We start from the raw sequence: 22221 nt of genomic DNA, 5'->3' as shown, positions 1-22221 counted from the left end.
ATGAACCCACAGAATTCGTATTGTTTTAAAGATTGCTTTTTCACTCAGCATAGTATTTTTGAGATCTAACCAGGTTATGTGAACTAAGCATTTGTATTTCTTATGGGTAGTATTCTGCATTATGGATATGTGCAAATTTGTTTACCAGTTATCTATCTGTAGTTATTTTTTACATTTATCAATATAATGCTTCTGTGAATATGTATGCATATTTTGCCATGTGCATATGTGTTTGTGTTTTTCTTTGGCAAGTATGCAGGGATAGTATTGCTGTATTATCTGATAAGCATTTTCTTAACTTTTGTTTAAAAAATGGCCTAATTGTTTTCCTAAGGGTTTATTTTATACTTCCAGATGTGTGTGTTCTTTCCAGTTTCACATTCTTCACCATATTTTTGTCACTACCTAAATTCTTAATGATCATCATGATTATTACGTCTTTAACTTATAATTCTCTGATGATCAATAATATGGATATATTTTCGGATGCTTAGCAATTATGCTTGCCTGTTTTAAGTTCAATTTATATGTGTGCATATATAAATACTTTTTCTGATAATACACTGAATTACATCAATTGATTTTCCAGTGTTAATCTAACCTTCCTGAGATTATGCTCATTTAATGATTACTTTGACCTTTTTATTCTAATTTTATGTGCATTTAAAAATATTTTCATTCATGTTTATGGGATAAATTAATCTGACATGTCATTTTCATAGACGGTCTTCTGCTTTGATTATTGTGGGAGTTCTGACTTTTGGGTTAGAGTTTTCAATCTATGTCTTGTTTGTAAGTTGTGTAAAAGCAAATCCTTTCTGGGGTTTTTTACTGAGTAAAAGGAAGCTACTGTAGCTAGTCAAAACTCAAATATCCCTTTGTCTCATGTCAACTCTTGATCTTATTTAAGATCATGTTTTTTTGTTGTTGTTTCTTTGTTTTTTTTTTTGCTTTGCTCTGCCCTTTGAATCATGGCTTTGTACTCATCAAGAGTGAAGGTAGCCACTTTGGGGATCAAATCTTTCTCCAGTGTTTTCCCTTTTGGACTCTTGCTCTTGCATTTCCAGCAACCACCTAAAGTGCACTGGGCTCTGTCTTCTCATGCATAAGGCAGCTGTGTTCTGCTTTGGGTCCTCTTCCCTGCAACAGGGACTCATTGGTGCTTCCAGCAGGAAAAATTATGTTAGGAAAATTATGGAGTTAGCCATATCTTTCCTTCCTTTCTCCATCCCTTCTCCCCTCCCTTCCCCACCCTCCCTTCTTTTCTTCCTCCCCCCTTTCCTCCCTCTCTCTCTTATTTCTCTCTGTGTCTCTCTCTTTCCTTCTCGCTCTCTTCTTTTTTCCTTTTGGATCACTAGTTAGTGCAACTTGTGGTCTAATGTCTAGACATGAATTTTAATTGCATCCTGGCTGTTTCTTAACATGTTTTGCAGGATAGATGAGTTCCTTTCTGTTGACTCCCTCATGTCCAGGGGCAGAAATCTTGCACCCTACTTTTAATTGCTTTCAACTTTAACTTTAGTTTAAAACACTGTCTTACCCTTTACCTTTAGATGGACTGAACGAAACACTAACCGAGTGAAAGAATCACTGGATTGTTTTCATAGTTGGAGAATAATGTGTGCCATCTTGCTTGGAGGAGGCCAGAAAGAAGCATCCATTCACCCACTGGACAGACACTAAATATGAAACCAGTATGGGTAAATCACAACATCTAGGATGCCTGAAATCACAGACATAGAATGCCCCAAAGCTAACTGCTTACTTAAGATCCAAATAGTATTTAAAATTGATTAAAGCAATTCTGTCACATATTTTGAATAAATCAAATTAGGTTTGACTCTTACATTCACTCTTACTATCATTATTGCACTCAGAAATAGAATGCACATAAAATTCATAAGTTATTTGGTACTTTTATTTCTTTATTTAATTAAATTCATTTATTTGGGATATTTTAGATAATTTTGTCACAGACTTAACTTAGTAGTTAAGAGAACTAAGGCCTTCAAGGAGGAATATTGTATTTTATTTTGTGGGATATTTAAAATTGGTTAGTGCTGCTATGGATCTAGAAGTTGCATAATCCACAACATGACAACAATCTGTACTGTTCACCCATGGCATTTCTTTATTCCTTTCCATTATTATGAAAAGCAGCACTAAAGTGATTGTTTGGAGTTAGAATTTAAATAATAATAATAATAATAATAATAATAATAATAGTGGGACGTTAATGTAAAAGAAGCACAAAAGGCCCTGATTAGTGATAAGGAAGAAAGAGAGAGCAAAGAGGGTACCAGGAATGAAGCAGTTGGGAGTATAATACATGTTCATGTATGAAGATAGCATAACAAAATCTACCAAGAACTTATTGAAAGGCAGAGGAGGAGAGTAAAGGTGAGGGTAACAGAATGGAGGGGTGAGGTCTTTCAAAGTGCAATGTATACATCAATGGAATATTCACAATTAAACTATTGTATTATATGTACTATTTGTGATTGCAAAAAATCAAAATTCATAGTTAGAAAACAAGATGACTGGGGCAAACCATCCATTTAAACCTCTGGTCTACCGAATATATCAACTGTAGTCATGTGATGTATTCTTGTATTGAGGTATAATGGGAATATGGCTTGAAATTATTAATGTGCATTTCCCTTTTGCTTTTCTAAAAGGAAGACCTTTGCCCTAGTTTTCCACAGATAGACATTTCTTGGGAAAACTGTAGGAACTGATTGTGTAGTAAAGAAAGAGAAAGACATAGTTAATATTCAGCTACTGACATGAAAATAAAATTATGCCGTGTCTTAGCTCTATGCTGTGAAAGAGGGTTAGCTTAATTTGTTATTTCACTTTTTAGCATATAACAAGAAAGTTAAATGAATACTTGTCTCCAAAAGTAGGAAAAGTCTCCTCAACTCCTTTCTTCAATGATGGATTTCTAATAAGAGGAGGGTGTGGCATATGGGAAAAAGAAGGCTCTCTCCCTAAGGCTAGTTTTCAGATTTGCATAAAGGTTAAAGATGAATATGTATTTGTCCTAGTTTCCTCTGGTTGCAATGATCAGAGTTATAATAGGAGGTTTGTGGGTTTAAGTGGCTTCCTAAAAGTTGAGGTCTCTCATCTCATAATTTGTATTTCATTGTGACATTTTTATATGTGCATCCAGTGTATCTAAATCACTCTCACCTCTTGCATCAATTTCCCTTACCTATTTCCTAGTTGAAGAAAAAATTCAGTAGGTTTTATTGTTCTACTCTTACACTATCTGGACAACATCCACTTGAATTGGCCTACCTCCTTCCAACTGCTACCTATATCACAACAGAGGCTGTTTTATCTTATTGCCATTTTTTAATTTCATTTATTGTTCTAAGGATTTTAACCATGGTATTTAGAAATAAGTATATTTTAATCATATTATTTCTTTTGCTTTCCTTTCTCCCATCCTCAATTGATTGATAGGTTTCCTTGAGATTCCTTACATCATCTTCATACATCTCACCCTTTCTGCTTATCATCTAATCTGTTCCATAAGTTAGAATTGTGTTCTATATGTGTGGGAGTGTGTATATGTATACATATCTATACATTCGTTTCTTTTCTTCATATATTTTATTGTGATTAATAGAAGGGTTACATTACATGCGGCAGATGGAAGGTGCATTACTTCACATACATTGATACCCTTTCTCATGTCTTGGTCCCCATTTCCCTCCCCCCCATCTCCACCCTCATCTTGTTTTCCCCCCTTTCCTATCCAATTTCAAATAACCAAATATGCTTATATTCAATATATCAGATAACAAATGAAATACTGTAACAATATGAGATAAGAATCAACATCGTGAAAATGACAATCTTGCCAAGGGCTATCTACAAATTCAATGCAATACCCATCAATATCTTTAAAGAAGTAGAAGAGGCAATCCAAAATTTCATATACATTCATTTCTATGTATACAACAATGATTAGGTATTTTTGTTGAGTCTCGCTTCCACGAATGAGTAAAACATCCAAAAACTTAGCTTTTTGAGCTTGGTTTATCTCACTTAACATGATAATCTCTAGGTCCATGTATTTAGCATTTTATTATGTGGTTATTTGAGTCTTAAAAAACTGTTCAGGTAATTTTTCCTATGTATAGCTTGAACTAGTAATTCCCTTGAAAACCCATGGAATATTGGAGGATAAACATTTGCTGAAACAAAAAGAAGAAGCTTCATTTTCTTTCTTTCTTTTTTTGGTCATGGGGCTTGAACTCTGGGCCTGGGCATTGTTCCGGAGCTCTTCAGCTCAAGGCTACTGCCCTACTCCTTGAGCCACAGCACCACTTCCGGTTTTCTAGTGGTTAATTGGAGATAAGAGTCTCTCGGACTTTAGTGCCTGGCGTTCTGCAGTCCTCAGATCTCAGCCTCCTAAGTAGCTAGGATCACAGGTGTGAGCCACCTCGTCCGGAAAAGCTTCATTTTCTATGCATATATAACTTGACTGAAAAATTTAATTGATAGTTTATAATTTTGATATCATATATCTAAATTAGTTTCATTGAAAGCAAAACATTTAAATATGCAGTGTATTATTGGAGGCATAGTTTAGCAGCCACACCTGAGAACATGATTATTTTTCATTTTCTTAATTTTTAATTTAATTTAATTGCCAGTGTTATATCATCTACTTTCTGCTCTTCCCATTCTCCACACATACAAACAAAAATAGTATAACTACTAGTGTAAATGATTAGTTTTGCATTGGTAGGGTAGAGAAACTTTATTTTGCCTCCAATGGAAGACCCTAAAAATCTTTAGGATAAATAAATCTTTGTGAGAAGTACATCACTTGGTCAAACAGATGAAACATTCAGAGAAGTTCAGTAGCAAATATTCTACAAAGTACTATATGTGCGTAGTGGAGTAGTTACTGCTGTAGGATTTTAACCTAGAAGTAAGCAAAGAAGTGGCTGTAGAAGTTCAGTAGGAATGAGATTGGCAAAGGTGAAAAGGATAAATTGGATAATTTACCCATCGTGAGTGACCCTCAAATTCCATGTACATTTGACCAGGTCCAGTATGCATTACAGAAACCATGTGAAAGCCAGGAAGAAAACCTCACTGTTCCTCTTGCTTTGTGCACTTTGACAGGTGACTTGGGTTTTTTTAGATCATTTCTACATCTGTGAAATTGTGAACAATGACATCTAAATCACAATAGTTTTGAGAGTTAAACAGAATAACTTAAATATGCTTGGTTTAATGTTGGGGTACATACCCCAACAATGTAATCAAACTTTTTTAAAATTTTATTTTACTGTTGGGTTGATGTACAGAGGTGTTACACTAGTTACATTTATCAGGTAGTGTGTACATTACTTCTTGAACCCCTTTCCACGTTTTTCTCCCACTTTCCTTATCCCCATCCCCTCCCACTCATCTTACTTTTCCCTTACCATCCCATTTTTTAATTCACAAATAAATATATATATGCAATATACCATGTACCAAAGTCAGATACAGTAACCACATGACATCAACCTTAAGGGGAAAAGAAGAAAAAAGAAACAGCTTAGTGTAGTACATTAAGAACAACAATCATAAAAATAAACCTCTCTTATTTCCTTTCTGTTCATTGTGCCTTTGACTTAGAAATTTCCTTTTGCTGATGATTTTGTTTCACATAGTCTCCTTTTATCCATTATTGCTTTGTATCACATTCTGCCAATTCTAGTTATGTTAAAAGTTTAGAAGGGGTCATTTAAACATATACTTAAACCATAACCAACTGTACTTAATTCAAATGCCATAGATTTAAGTAAACATGCCTTTGCACTTTGCATGAACTCTACCTTTTTTTTCTCTCCCAAATTGCCACAAAACAAAACAAAACAAAAAAACCCAAAATGCAATAGTTAAAATTATTTTTTGTTCCATACATTAGGTCTTCTTATTTTTATGGTTAATATGATTTGTTATTTGCTTTCAGTTCAATCCATACAGTGTATAAAGGATTTATTCTCTGAATAATGTAGTCCTAGGTTCTGTATACTGTACATCAGGGAAAAATGAACTGGTTTGCTTTGCTTCTTCCTGACCATCCCTAACCTGGGGAGGGGGAAAATGAGGAGTTAAACACATGTGGAATTAGCACATTTTCTGAGTTCAGATTCAGAGTATGATTAATTCAACAATCAAGTTTTCTGCTGGATATAGGAATATTCACATGCAATCTGAACACCTGTGTGTTAATCCTTCAGCGTTTAAATCATATTTCCTGAATTTTACAGAATTCATACAAAACATGGGAACTTTCCAATAAGTCTACAGTCTATATAGTTAAATATGCATTGTAGCAAGGAGGGTTCTGAGTTCATAAGAGATTGATACACATGCATGTGCACATATCATATATATACCTGTTTCTTTCTCTATCTCTCTGTCTTTGTTTCTCTCTGTCTCTGTCTCTGCCTCTCTCTGTCTTTCTCTCCTGTCTTTTCTTCCTGTTAAGAATATAGAAACTTGGACCGGGAGTTTGGCCTAGTGATTAAAGTGCTTGCCTAGCATGCATGAAGACCCGGGTTTGATTCCTTGGTACCACATACATAGAAAAAAGCCAGAAGTGGTGCTGAGGCTCAAGTAGTAGAGCTCTAGCCTTGAGAAAGTCCAAGGACAGTGCTCAGGCCCTGAGCTCAAGCCCAGGACTGGCAAAATTAAAAAAAAAAGAATATAGAAACTAAAGGAGATGAGGGTATCAGTAAAGAACAGAAGCAGGTAGAATGTTTACACTTGGCTTTTGTCTTACCCTATATTGTTTATGATTGTGGCATTCTTAACAATCATCCTCTTGCTGGAGTTAGGAGAGATACTAAAGTTTGGCTAGTTTCTTGCTATGCTGAACTTATACTTCAAGAATGTGAATAATCTACATGTTTCTGTTTGCTGAGTTATTGTTGGTATATCAGTTGCTCATGGTTCCTAAACCAGTCAGAACTAGTGATGTTCACTGGGTGGGAAGAGGAAGTCAGTGCATAAATATCTCTGCATGAAGTCTGTGCATGTGGTTTTTGAGTGACTGGAAGAACTCTAAATAGGTACTAGATTCTCACAAGCTCCTACTTCTTTCATAAAATGAACATGTCCTTGAGGCTTCCTGAAATGGAATGGTAAGGATGAAATGCTGGGAAGCAGGTGTATTATAAGAACTATTATGAATGTGTAGTATGTGAATTGGTTAATGCTAGCCTTCGTTCTGAGATCAAAGGCTCTGAAAGTCACACTCAGATTCTCTGGCTTTTGTGAAATTTTGGATTATTGGTTATTAAGACCTTGTTCTTTGGGCATTTCAGGTTTTTCCTATGCTCAAAATGGTTATTAGTTGAATATCAATTCATCCAACAATTATTATTTTTTTGGCCATGCAGTTTGAACTCTGGTGCAGCCTGGGTGCTGTCCCTGATCTATAGATCCATGCTAGTGATCTATGCTTTGAGCCCCAGCACCACTCCAGTTTTCTGGAGGTTAATTGGGGATAAGAGTCATTTTGACTTTCCTATCCTGGCTGGCTTTGAACTGCAGTCCTCAGATCTCAGCCTCCTGAGTAGCTAGGGTTACAGGTGTGAGCCACTGGACCATAGCTTCAGCAATGGTTTTAAAGTACTGATCTAAAGACCAAAGAACATCAGTAGCTGAAGTTCTAAGTTTAAGATTTTAAAAAATCTGAGGTTTTTTTTTTTTTCAAATTTATGGTGACAAAACTTTTTGAAATATCAGAGTCAGGAAATCTCTTTTCCTTTGTCTCTCTCTTTCATTTTTAATTATTTATTTTTGTAGGTCATGGGGCTTGAACTCTGGGCCTGGGCACTGTCCCTGAGCTCTTCAGCTCAAGGCTAGCATTCTACCACTTGAGCCACTGTGTCAGTTCTGTTTTTCTGGTGGTTAATTTAAGTCTCATGAACTTTTGTACCCCGGCTGGCTTTGAACCACAATCCTCAGATCTCAGCCTCCTAGATAGCTAGGATTATAGGCATCAGCCACAGGCACCCAGCAAGTTTTCTTAATTTTGTTAAATGTACATTGAATTTTTGGTTGCATTCTCTCCCCCTCTTCTCTTTAAGCATAAAGTTTTTTTAACAAAATAAGTAATTCTAATAGGACGCTAGCAGCTAGGAAATATACTGGACTATAAATTAGGCAATAGTTTAGACTTATTTTCAGAAATTCCTTAGGAAATTTATATATGGTAGGTGAGTGCTGGAGAGTGTTCATAACTGTAATTAATTGAGAGATTCAAATTGTGTCTCTAACATCACTAGATTATCAGTCAATATCTATAACATCTGTACAGAATTCTTTTTTATTATTATTATTGAGGTAATGTATAGAGGGGTTACAACTGCATTCACCAGATAGTAGGTGCATTACTTCTCACACATTGATACCCCTTCTTATGTTTTTGTCCCTCCCCCACTCCCTCCTACTCATCTTGTTTACCCCTTCCCTTTTCTATTTCAAATAAACAAATGTATATACAATATACCAGGTAACAAAGTCAGATACAGTAACAATATGAGATTAACCAAAGGGCAACAAAGGAGAAGAGAAATAACATAGTACATTAAGAACAACAATTACTCAAGATAAAGCTCTTGTTTCCATATCCTGGAGGTTCATTCATTTAGTCTCATCATATATGGCCTTATTTATCTAGGTTTTGATCTATTGTAACCCTGTGCTAGAAGAGTCCAATGTTTGTACTAATTACTCCAAATAAGGGAAACCATTGAGCCTATGTTCCTTTGAGTCTGGCTTACTTAACTTAATGTGATTTTTTTTCCAAGTCTTTCCATTTGCTTACAAATGGGCAATGTCATTCTTTCTGATGGTATCATAGAATTCCATTGTTTTTAAGTACCACATCTTCTTGATCCAATCATCTACTGAGGGGCATCTGGGTTGGTTCCATATCTTTGCTATGGTCAATAGTGTTGTAATAAACATCATTGTGCTAGTGGCTTTAGTATGTCCTTGTTTCTGGATGATTGGGTAAATGCCAAGTAGTGGGATTGCTGGGTCATAGGGGAGCTATATGTTTAGTCTTTTGAGGAACAGCCATACTGCTTTCCACAGTGGTTGAACGAGTTCTGTGTAGAATTCTTATATCTTTTCTATTGCTTACAACTATACTGTGTAAGGTTATTACTTGTTATTTTCCCAGTGTGACTAGTCTTGACATGCCCACTGGACATGACTAACAGTAGAAGAATATATGATTTTTTTTGAATTTGGCACAGGCATGTAAGTCTGAACTTCAGGATACTATGTAAAATTTCTTCTTCCTCTTCAAAAAAAAATAGTAGTCCTGTGCCCTTTATTATAGTACTCTGTATTCTGCAACATCATTCTATCTCAACATAAAAATGTTTTAATTATATGTTGATAATTGACCTCCTCCCTGGGGTAAACATTCCTATCTAATTAGACTGGAAAATAATTACTTTAGCATGTTAATAGCCTTAAAGAATTGAACATTCTACTTTAAATGATGAACTCCTTTTTAAAAAATTAATACCACTGGTATTAAAAACTTAAAAATTTTTACTTCAGTAATTCATTAAGAGAAGAAAAAAATTGTCTGGTATTATGCCATTTCATTGGTATGACATGTCTCAGAATGTATTTCTTTTTAAAGTGTTCATTCAAATCTGTAGCATCTCTTCTTTCATCTCTTCTAACAACATTCTAAACCAATGTAATTATTTTAATTTGAGATACTGTACAAACAAAATAAGCAGAAAAAAGCCCAAACTTACTTTTAGAGATAATTATCATGTAATCAAAAGTTATGTGTTTCTTTATAATGTAGTTACACTATAGAAATTCCCATCTAGCTCCTCTTTTATATATCTGGATCCAAATAAATTAGTTCGCACCAGTGGAACATGAGGAAGAATGAATTTTGTACTTTTCATTTTGGTAGCTTGATGAACACAGACACAGGATACACCATCTTGAAAGCCATGCTTTGGATAAAGGAGCCAGGTGTCAGATGGGAAAGCCATTGGATAAAAAGAGATTAAATTTCTATATCAATCTTAGTAGAAGCTAATCAGGAATACATATGTGGGATTTCACATGAATGGGTGAAAATGATTACAGATTAAACACGCTAATTTTAAAATTGACTTTTGTCTTTGGTTAGCAAAATAAAATTAGAATGTGATTCAGTTAAAATATCATATATTTACAAAGACTTTACCCTTCTCATCCTTCACACACAGACATGTACACACATACACACTGTTTATAAAATACTATGACAGGCAACAAGAATATCAGAAATCAAAGGAAGGGGTAACACTGTTCAAAAAGAAATGTACTCATTACCTTACCTATATAACTAACCCTTCGATATCGTCACCTTTACAATAAAAAAGATCATACACAAAAAATAATACCAGGTATAAAATTCATAGTTTTCTTTGTTTTCTTTTTTTAGACCAATTTTACTTCATTTATACCACTCAATAATTTCCACTATAACTATATAATTTAGTAGCCAACTAGTTTATTTAACAACCATAGACAGAAAAAAATGAACAATTAAGGTACAAAATTGGCATCAACATTTCATTTATCTAAAGTCATAATTTTCATGTTTTTAACCCAGTGACAAACTTCTTATCAATGGTGAATTCTTTTTCTAGATTTTTGTTGTTGTTGTCAACAGCTAATGTTTACCATAGCCTTGCTTCCTTGTTTTTTGCAAGCAATTCTTTTTACTCAATTATAAACACTGTAATGACTTCTAGTTCCTTTTCTCTAATCATGGTTTCTAAACTCTGTTCTAATTATTTATTGTAATTATTTATAGAATATCTTCCACCATCATTTTAAGCTCAACTTAAAGTAAATATAGAGATATGAATAATAGCAAAACAAAATTTAGTTTCCTTTGTGATTAAAGTTAAATTTTCTATGGCATGACAACTATTAATTGAACAATGGCTAAAGTAATTATTTTGTTTGTATTGTGTTTATATCCCTTCTTCATGCATACAAGCTAATAATGAACTTTTTAATACTCTAATGAGAGTTGTATTATAGGAATTTGAAGGTTCTGGATTTTTACTTTTACTCTGATATAAAAATTTAAAGTACTGGAGATTGGCGGAAGATGGCAGCGGTTCAGTGTGAGTCCTTGTGAGCTCCCACCAAGATACAAGTTCTGGCAGCGTAGGGGACAGTTCTTAAAGAAAAATTGATACCAAGCTTTAGCGCCACAGAGATCTCAGTCAGAGAGGAAAAAGGCAGAATACTGGCGCAAGACAACAGTGTGGAGCCCCGCCAGCCGTGGAGCAACAGCGCTTCACGGCGACACAGACCTACCGGCTGAAGACAGAGCCACACAGAGCCTGCGCAAGCCCAGTGCCAACACCCGGCCATACACAGACTGCCAGCTTCACGGAAATGGAGAATCCAGCAATTTGTGAGGAGAAGTTCCCACTTCTGCTCGCTCCCTCCCCCACAAGCTGAGAGCAGCGCCATCTTGACTGCTGGCAGAAAGTTATTACATACTACTAAAGGGATCTGTCCTCCAGGAGGACATAACCATCCTAAATATCTACACACCTAATCCCGGAGCACCAAACTTCATCAAGCAAACTTTACTTTCACTGAACCCATACATAGATCGAAACACAGTGATTGTTGGTGACTTTAACACACCACTCCACCTATGGACAGATCAACCCGGCAAAAACTCAACAGAGAAACCTTAGAATTGAACAACTGTATAGACCAACTAGATCTAACAGACATCTGCAGATTATTCCACCCAGCAACAACACAATATATTTTTTTTTCAGCAGCACATGGAACATTTTCCAAAATAGACCACATTTTAGGGCATGAAACAAACCTGTGCAGATTCAGAAACACTGAAATTATTCCAAGCACAAGGGCATCAAATTGGACCTGAACACACATCACCACTAACAAAAACCTGTAACTCATAGAGATTGAACAACACATTGTTGAATCACCAATGGGTCCTTCTTTGTCACCCTGCACAAGAATTAACTCAAATGGACAAAGACCTCGAGGTAAAAGCTGACACACTGAAAACTTTACAAGAAGGAATAGGAGATACACTAGTCCTCCTTGGCACAGGTAGAAACTTTCTTAATAAGGACGAAGAATCACAACAAATCAGAGAAAGGCTGGATAAGTGGGACTGCATTAAACTGCAGAACTTCTGTATGGCAAAGGACATAGCTAGTAAATTAGTTAGGAAGCCTACAGAATGGGAGAAGATCTTCACCAACCATACAATGGACAAAGGCTTCATATCTAAAATACAACAACAACTCAAAAAATTGAATCACTCCAAAACTAATCTCCAAAGTAACAACCATCCCATTAAAAGATGGGCCAAAGACTTAAAGAGAGTCTTCTCTGAAGAAGAAACAAAAATGGCCTATAGACACATGAAGAAATGCTCAACATCTCTGGCCATAAAAGAAATGCTAATCAAAACAACGCTAAGATTCCACCTCACTCCAGTTAGAATGGCCATGATCAAGAAAACTAATAACAACAGATGCTGGAGGGGATGTGGCCAGGAGGGATCACTACTACACTGCTGGTGGGAGTGCAAACTCGTTCAACCACTATGGAAAGCAGTATGGCAGTGCCTCAAAAGACTAAACATAGAGCTTCCCTATGACCAAGCAATTCCACTACTTGGCATTTACCTAATTGTCCAGAAACAAGGACATATTAAATCCACCAGTACAACGATGTTTCATTGGGGCATTATTTACCATAGCAAAGATATGGAACCAACCCAGATGTCCCTCAGTTTTTGAGTGTATCAACAAGATGTGGTATTTGTACACAATGGAATTCTATGCTGCCGTCAGAAATAATGACATTGCCCCATTTGTTAGGAAATGGAAAGACTCAGAAAAAATCGTATTAAGTGAAGTAAGCCAGACTCAAAGGAACATAGGCTCAATGGTTTCCCTCATTTGTCATAATCAGTAGAAACCTTGGGCTCTCATAGCAGAGATTTTCAATACAGCAAAACCTAGATACATAAGGCCATACAGTATGATGCTAAATGAAAGTACCTGTAGTATATAGAAACAAAAGCCAACAACAAGAAGTGGGGACCAAGACATGAGAAAGGCTATCCATGTATGTGAATTAATGCACCTTCTATCTGGAGAATACAATGTAACCCTTCTATTAATTACAATAAAAATAGATGAAAGAAAAGTGGGAGAAAAATGATGGATGAAGTAACAATGTTTGAAAAGAGATGTAATCATTACCTTATGTAACTGTAACCCCTCTGTATATAACCTTAACAATAAAATTAAATGAAATATAAAAAAATAATGTACAGTCCAACCAAAAAAAATTTAAAGTACTTATTCACCAAGCAGAACTTTTTTCAAGTGTTGGCTAATCTAAACAGTGGAGCAAGAGCCTAAAGCTTGAAAATAAGCATGTTATAGTTTGTAAGAACTGATGAACTAGTTGTCTAGAGTTCTTTTTACCAGAGGATCTGGGAAATTGTGTGAAACAGGAAAACACACTTGAGCATAATAGTTGTTGCCTGTACTTATGACGTCCAAAATGTCAGAGAAGAGTCAAATAAAACTGGTGTCTTGACTACAGATGTTAGAAACAGAATATGGTGCTTCTAGGTTTTATGACTTTGTATATTGCATCTATATATACACCCCTCAGCAAAGAATTCTTTGAAACATATAAGAGGAGAGAAACTAAGACTATAATCATGGTATGTGACAAGAAGGGAGGTATAAGACAGGATATTTGATAGCCATGAAGACAGTAGGAAGTATATTTGGGATTATCTAAAAGAAGGATTTATCACTAAATAGGTTACTAGATGTCTTCATAATGTCTTTTGTCTTCGTTATTTGTTTTTAATATCTTACAATTTATATTATATAGGCATTGTGGTTGTCATTGTCTTTAAGAGGTGTGTATTGTGTTACGGGAGTCAGAAGTGAAAATCTCTCCATTAAACAACAGTGTGCAAAGTATTAATAGATTCTTTAATAAATCCAGAGGCAAGATATCTAACCTGATGTTCAAGCTTGTTGGACTTCGGCAGAAGAGATTTACAATGGTTGCTAAGGCCAAAAAAAACTAGACAAAAACTGGACAAAAATTGCTCAATCAACCTACGTGGTAATGTGAAGTAAATCCAATGACTAGAGATGGAATGCAGTGAGTAAATGAGGGAACTGTTTTGTTGATGCTGTAAAAACAGGTTGAGATCATGTTTCACTCACACTGGTCTGACTGGTGCTTAGAAACATAGAAAAGAAGTAGAGAAATAAAATCACTAGGTAATTCCAGAGTTTGAATTTTTTGAAGTAAAAACACCTAGAAGAGGATCGGTATAGAGAGACCTAGGGTAATGATAAAATTAAGTTTGGTATAAATAGAGAGGAAAAATGTCAGAACCCTACAAATTCATAGAATTTCCTTTGGATTGCTTCCCTTCATGTAAAAGAAAGCATGTTATTCTTTCATTTATGAATTTATTTTGCTAAATAGAAATTACATGCTGATTATATATCAGAATAAAGAAAAGCTGCAAAAATGAATACTTAATTATACTTTCCTCAAATGGCTTAAAACAGTGAAAGAAACCATATACTTGATTAAATAACCAAGTTGATTCATAGAGCTGAAGCTTATTCACCTCTCCAGGTTCTTGAGAAGAGGAAACACATATTCTTTTTTGTTAAAAATTAATTAACTAATTAATTTTTTTTTTGCCAGTCCTGGGCTTGAGCTCAGGGCCTGAGCACTGTCCTTGGACTTTCTCAAGGCTAGAGCTCTACCACTTGAGCCTCAGCACCACTTCTGGCTTTTTTCTGTGTATGTGGTACCGAGGAATCGAACCCGGGTCTTCATGCATGCTAGGCAAGCACTTTAACCACTAGGCCAAACTCCCAGCCCCTAATTAATTATTTTTATTGTAATGTATAGAGGGGTTTCAGTTATATTCTCCAGATAGTAGGTACATTACTTCTCACACATTGATACCCCTTTACATGTTTATATTCCCATTTCCCTCCCTCCACTCCCTCCCAATCATCTTGTTTTCCCCCTTTCCCTTTCCTATTTCAAATAAACAAATGAACTATATATACAATATGCCAGGTAACAAAGTCAGATAATATGACAATATAAGGTTAACCAAAGGGTAACAAAACAAGAAAAATATCACAGTACATTAAGAACAACAATCACACAAGATAAAGCTTTTACCTATGTTTGACCTATTAATCTGTTTACTTGTTTCTTGTCATTGAGAGTTCACTATAATTATGTAAGGTTTAAAATCTCCTTATTTTTGAATAATTATAAATGTATGCCAAAGCTTCAAAGATAGCAAAAAGAGATCTCATATACCCTTCACTTAACTTCTCCATTGTTACCATATTACATAGTCATTGCTCATTCACCAAAAGTAAGACAATGATATCAATGCAATAGTATAAACTTTCTTTAATTTTGCCGGTTTAACTACTTTTCTGTCCTAGATATAATCAGGATTCCACATGACTTCACTGCTGTGTCTCCTTAGTTTACTGAAAGTATAATTGTTTCTCGATCTCATCCTTTTGATTCCTCTTAACCTCTCTGGAGAATTGTAGGTGTATTTCAACCATAATCACAATCACTTTAATGATATTTATTTTCCCTATCTTACCTTGAGATCAGAAATGATTAGGTTTAGTTGCACATAAGAGAAAACCCATAATTGTCCTTGTGTAAATATGTATAAAATGTTAGAAGTTAAGGACTGCAATGACTCTAAAGTTTTTAGACACCCTGAATTTACTTTGTGTCTGGCCTTCTCACCTTGATACTATCTTATATCTTCAAGGTCTGTGGCTGTCTAAGGTCACAAATGAAGCTTTGAAAAATAGCAACCAACTAGGATCTTCCTGTCATGTCTTAAAGTACCTTCCCTTCTGGAAGTGTTATCCACTAACAATAATGTTTTATCAGTGGCCAGAACCAAGCCACTTGGTCATCCTGAACACAGGGGATGCTGGGACCTGAAGATTTTTCAGTTGACATTTCCAGATACTTGAAATGAGGTTGTAATTTTCTTTCTATGGAAGAAGGTAGGGAGGTGGGAAGAAAGAAAAGGAAGGAAGGAAAAAAGAAAAGAATGTAGTAGGCAAGTGGCAGACCCTCATTTTCCCAGATAAGGACAAATGAACAGATAAGTAAATGGTTCGGTAAATGTTCTTATGAAGAACTAGGAAAAGAGTCATTTGGGAGCCTTGAATGAGAAGAGGGACATTTACAGCCTAATCTACTGCTTGGGATCTGAAACAGACACTAATCTTTCCTTGATACTCCGAAGCCAATGATTGGACCCTTCAGGCCTTTTTATTCAGGTTACTTGATATCTTTGTATAAAACTGTGACTAGGCCAAAGGCAGTATAAATGCAAATATTCTTGACTTGAATCTTTATAATTTCTAGAAACTGTTACCCATGTTTGAAACCTATTTATTTGCCCACTTCTATGGCAAATACACTGAAAATAGGCTAGTAGGAAAAGGGCCAGGTGAATAAAATACTTAGGTTTGTAGTCAAGTTGTTAAGTATTTCTTCACACGGAAGAATTACAGGGAATTAGACAGCAGCTGGAGTTGCTTAGGAACTGAGCTTGGCTGTCAGGTGGTTACTAAGGCCATGGCTCATTAAAAAATAGAAAATATGTATCTTCTGGGAGCTCATATTTTCTTATTGTTGATTATGAAAGCTCAGTGGAAAGAAAATTGGCCACGTGTAAAAATATCTGGATTTTCTACCTACAGCATTGAATGAAATATATGGACCTAAAACATAAAGATTATTTTTAGGGAACTTATAATTTATAACCTAAGGTTAGGCCTGGTTCATAGTTTTAATCTGGAGGATTATTATTTTTCAAAAATTCTGTGATTGGGCTTGGGAATTTAGCTCAGTGGACAAGGACTTGCCTGGCAAATACAATGCCCTGAGTTCGGTCCTCAGCTCTGGGGAAGAAAAACAATAACATATTCAGTGATTGTGTCATATATAACTTTTCAAATTCTGAAAAAAAAGTAAACACTGTCAAATGATTTACTCAAATTCCTGTAGGGAACATATGCCCTTTCAGTGACAAATAAAAAGCCCATAAGTACTTAAACATTTTTGAGTAATTATACTTAAGAATAAAAAGAAAAATAAGTTTCTTAGGATGAAACAAAAGCAGACATGTTTACATACTCACTTTTTTTTCATTGTGGGGCTTGTACTGGGTGCTGTTCTTGAGATCTTTTGCTCAAGGCTAGCACTCTACCACGTTGAGCTCCATTTCCAGGTTTGTTTTTTTTTTATTTTATTGTCAGGGATATGTATAAAAGGGTTACAGTTACATTCGTAAGATAGTGAATACATTACCTCTTGAACATTGTTAGCCCTTTCCATGTTTTTCTCCCACTTTCCCTCCCTCCATCCACTGCCCAGTTGATAAGTTCATTTTCAACGTATTCTCTTGTGAATATCTCTAGTTCATCTTTTATCTTTTGTCTCATCATCTTGTTTTTCCCCCTCTCTTCCCTGATTCAAATAAACAAATTAATGTATATACAGTAAAAGGTACAAAAGTTAGATACAACAACAGAGGATAAACTATAAGAGGAAAAAAACCCCAAAAGAATAGGAATAGAAAGAGTAAAGAAATAAGTTCACATAGTATATTAAGAACAACAATCACATGGATGAATCTCTCATTTTCCTATCCTGGAGTTCATTTCTCACAAGCTCACCCTATACGGCATATTCATATAAAATTTGAGCTGTTGTACGCCTCCACTAGGCAGATCTTAGATGCATACTAATTATTACAAATGAGGGAAACCATGGAACCTAGGTTCCTTTGGGTCTGGCATATTTCACTTAATATAATGTTTACCAAGTCTTTCCATCTCCTTAAAAATGGGGCGATGTTATCCTTTCTGATGACAGCACAGAATTCCATTGTGTATGCATACCATATCTTCTTGATCCATTCATCTACTGAGTGGCATCTGGGTTGGTTTCATATCTTAGCTATGGCGAATAATGCTGCAATGAACATGGTTATGCTGGTAGCTTTAGTATGGCCTTGTCTGTGGATATTTGGGTAAATTCTCAGGAGTGGGATTGCTGGATTGTAGGGAAGCTCTATGTTTAGTCTTTTGAGGACCCTCCATACTGCTTTCCAGAGTGATTTAACAAGTTATATTCCCACCAACGTGTAATAGGGTTCCCTTCTCGCCATATCCCCTCCAGCATCTGTTATTAGATTTCTTGATAATGGTCATTCCAACTATGGTGAGGTAGAATCTCAAAGAAGTTTGATTTACATTCTTTTTATTGTTATAGATGTTGAACATTTCTTTATGTGTCTATTGGCCATTCTTATTCCTCTTTAGAGAAATCTTTCTTTAAGTCTTTAGCCCACCATTTAATGGGATGGTTGTTGCTCTGTGAATTTGTTTTTGAGAGATTTGTTTTTTATACTGTCAGTGTATTTTAGATATGAGGCCCTTGTCTGTTGTATGGATAGTGAAAATCTTCTCCAACTCTGTGGATTATTTATCTTTCTGGATATGTACTTTTGCCATACAGAAGCTCTGCAGTTTAATGTAGTCCCATTTGTCCAGCCTTTCTTTGATTTGTTGTGTTTCTGGGCCTTTATTAAGAAAATTTTGATCTGTGCCATGGATCCCTAGTGTATCTCCTATTCTTTCCTGTAAAATTTTTAGAGTATCTGTTTTTACCTCTAGGTCTTTGATTGATGGAGTTGTTTCTGGTGAAGGTGACAAGAATTCAACTTTAGTTTCCTACAGGTGTTTGCCTAATTCTGAAAGCACCATTTCTTGAAGAGAAGTCCTTTCCTCCATCGAATTTTGTTGGCTTCTTTATTGAAGATTAGGTGGCCATAGGTCTGCAGGTTCATTTCTGGGTCTTAAGTTCTATTTCTTTGGTCCTCAGGCCTGTTCTTATACCAAGTTATTTTTATTACTACAGCTTTGTAATAAGTTTGACATTGGTATTGATATTCCTCCAGTGCTTTTCTGCAGCTAAGGACTGTTTTTGCTATATACGGTCTTTTATTAGTCCATATGAAGTGTTGGATTGCTGCCTCAATTTTATTAAAGAATGTCAATGGACAAGGGCCTCATATCTAAAATGTACACACAGCTCAAAAAATTGAATCTCTCAAAAACAAATCCTCAAAGAAACAACCATCCCATTAAAAGGTGGGCTAAAGACTTAAAGAGAGACTTCTCTGAAGAAGAAATAAGAATGGCCTATAGACACATGAAGAAATGCTCCACATCTCTGGTCATAAAAATAATGCAAATAAAAACAACTTTGAGATTCCATTTCACTCAAGTTAAAATGGCCATTATCAAGAAATCTAATAACAACAGATGCTAGAGGGGATGTGGCCAGGAGGGATCACTACTACACTGTTGATAGGAGTATAAACTCATTCAACCACTCTGGAAAGCAGTATGGGAGTTCCTCAAAAGACTAAACACAGAGCTCCCCTATGACCCGGCAATTACACTAATTGGCATTTGCCCAACCATCCAGAAACAAGGACATACTAAAGCTAATACACAAAGATGTTCATTGCAGCTCTATTTACCATAGCAAAGATCTAGAACCAACTCAGATGCATGCCCTCAGTAGATGATTGGATCAAGAAGATGTGGTATTTATACACAATGGAATTCTATGCTGCCATCAGAAAGAATGACATCTCCCAATTCCTAAGGAAATGGAAAAACTTGGAAAAATCATATTAAGTGAAGTAAGCCAGACCCAAAGGAAAATAGGTTCTGAGGTATCACTCATTTTTTTAAAAAATTTTTATTGTGATTAATACAAGGGTTACATGGTATCACTCATTTATAGTAATTAGTACACATCTAGGACTCTCCCAGCAGAGGATCACAATAGCTCAAAAGCTATCTACATATGGTCATATCGGATGAGACTAAACAAAATGAATCCTAGGATATGGAAATAAGAGATTTATCTTTGTAATTGTTGTTCTTCACATACTACGTTATTTCTCTTCTCTTTTTTTCCCTCTTATGGTTAATCTCTGTATATGACTTTGTTACCTGATATTGTGAATCCATTTATTTGTTTATTTGAAATAGGAAAGGAAAGGGGGGAAAACATGACCATGTCATAGGTTTTGAGGAATTGTTATCCTATGCTAGGAGAATCCCAGGTATGTACTAATTATTACAAATGAGGGACACCATGGAGCCTATGCTCCTTTATCTTTGGGATTGTTCGTCTTAATGTAGCATGTGAAGTTATTTCATTTCTCTTTTTTTCTGCACTCATGGTTAATCTCATGTGGTTACTGTATCTGACTTTTGGACCTGGTATACTGTATATACACTATTTATTTGACATAGGGAAGGGAAGGGGAAAAAAAGATGACTGGGAGGGGGTGAGGGAAGGAAAGTGGACAAAAACATGAGAAAGTGTATCAAGGCTTGAGAAATAATATAACCATTACCTGACAAATGTAACTGTAACTCCTCTATATGTTATCCTGACAATACAATAAAAGAGAGAAAAAACAGCTTCACATAGTACAATAAGAACAATAATCAAAAAGATAAATCTCTTATTTCCCTATTCTGGAGTTCATTTTGCTTAACCTCATGTACTTAGCTTTTGAGCTCTGTTAGAAGAATCCTAGGCATATACTACTTGTTACAAATGAGGGAAACCACGGAGCCTATGTTTCTTTGGGTCTAGCTTATATGATTTTTTTCCAAGCCTTTCCATCTCCTTAAAAATGGGGCAATGCAGGAGATCAGCGGAAGATGATGGCAGTTCAGTGTGAGTCTTTCTAAGCTCTCACCAAGATACCAGTTATTGGCATTGTGGGGGAAAGTTCATACCCAAAGATCCAACCTAAGTAAGCTTTAGCACCACAGACATCTCGTCAGAGAGGCAAAAGGCAGAAAACTGGTTCAAGAAGAGAGCATGGAGTGGCACCAGCCACTCAGACAAAGCCTCCCTCCTGAAACTGAGCAGACAGCACTTCTGTCCTCGCAGACCTGGCAGCTGCAGACAGAGCCACACAGAGCCTGTGCGAGCCCAGAGCAGACACCCGGCCGTGCATGGACCTGCCAGCTTCACGGAACCAGAAAAATCCAGCAATTTGTGAGTACCTCTGAGGAGAAGTTTCCACTTTTACTCGCAGAACGGCATTGGGAAGGAATCCTCTCCCTGACCAGGCGAGAGCAGCGCCATCTTGACTGCTGGCAAAGACCCTGCCAAACCAACTGGAGCCTGAGAAGTGGTGCTGGCAGCGCCATTCTTCAAAAGGGCAAAGGTTTTCCCAGAGGCAGCTTAGCCGGAAGTCCACCCCGGTACTAGCGGAAGTTCCTCCTCCTGGACGGGGCTGCGCCCCTGGTAAACAAAGCCGCTTGTGACACTACTTTTTTTTTTTCCTGCCCAATCAAGCAAACTGATCAGAAAAACTGCAAAGCCAAATTGCAAGAGAAAAAGACATTTTGAAGAGTTTGGATCCTGGATTTAGTGGAGACACAAGTTTCCTATCCTGTCCAACCCCCCCCCCAAAAAAAACAAACTGAAGGATACCCTTTTTTTTCTTTTTTCTTTCTTTTTTCTTTTTTTCCCTTTGTTTTTCTATCATTTTTATTTGCATTTTTATGTATTCTTATTTTTTGCCATTTTATCTCCACCTTCTTTTTTTAATGTTATGATTCTTTCCTTTTTTTTTTTTTGCTCCCTACCTTTCCTTCTGCCATTGTGGTGGACTTTTCTTATGCTTCAGAGGTAGAGTATTTTTTTCTGGCAAGGGATGTTTGGATATTTGTAACACAGGCCATAAAAAAATTATCCATCTGGGCAGGTTATATACCATCTTATATACATGCTAGATGCAAAATGTCTTCCAGCCAGTCAGCTTTCCTAGGTACTGAGAACAAGAAAATGTCCTTGATCAGTGTTTCTCATGTTGGGGGTAATGTTGCTCTCTAGGGTTGTTTGACAATATCAGGAAACTCTTTTGGTTGCTATCCCCTACCTAGTAGATAGATGGCAGAAATTCTTTTAAACAGTACATAATACATAAGA

This window comes from Megascapheus bottae, chromosome 13 (assembly GCF_031878675.1).
Source record: "Megascapheus bottae isolate mThoBot1 chromosome 13, mThoBot2.hap1, whole genome shotgun sequence".
NCBI classification, from domain to species: Eukaryota; Metazoa; Chordata; class Mammalia; order Rodentia; family Geomyidae; genus Megascapheus; species Megascapheus bottae.
This window is presented reverse-complemented; position numbering follows the sequence as displayed.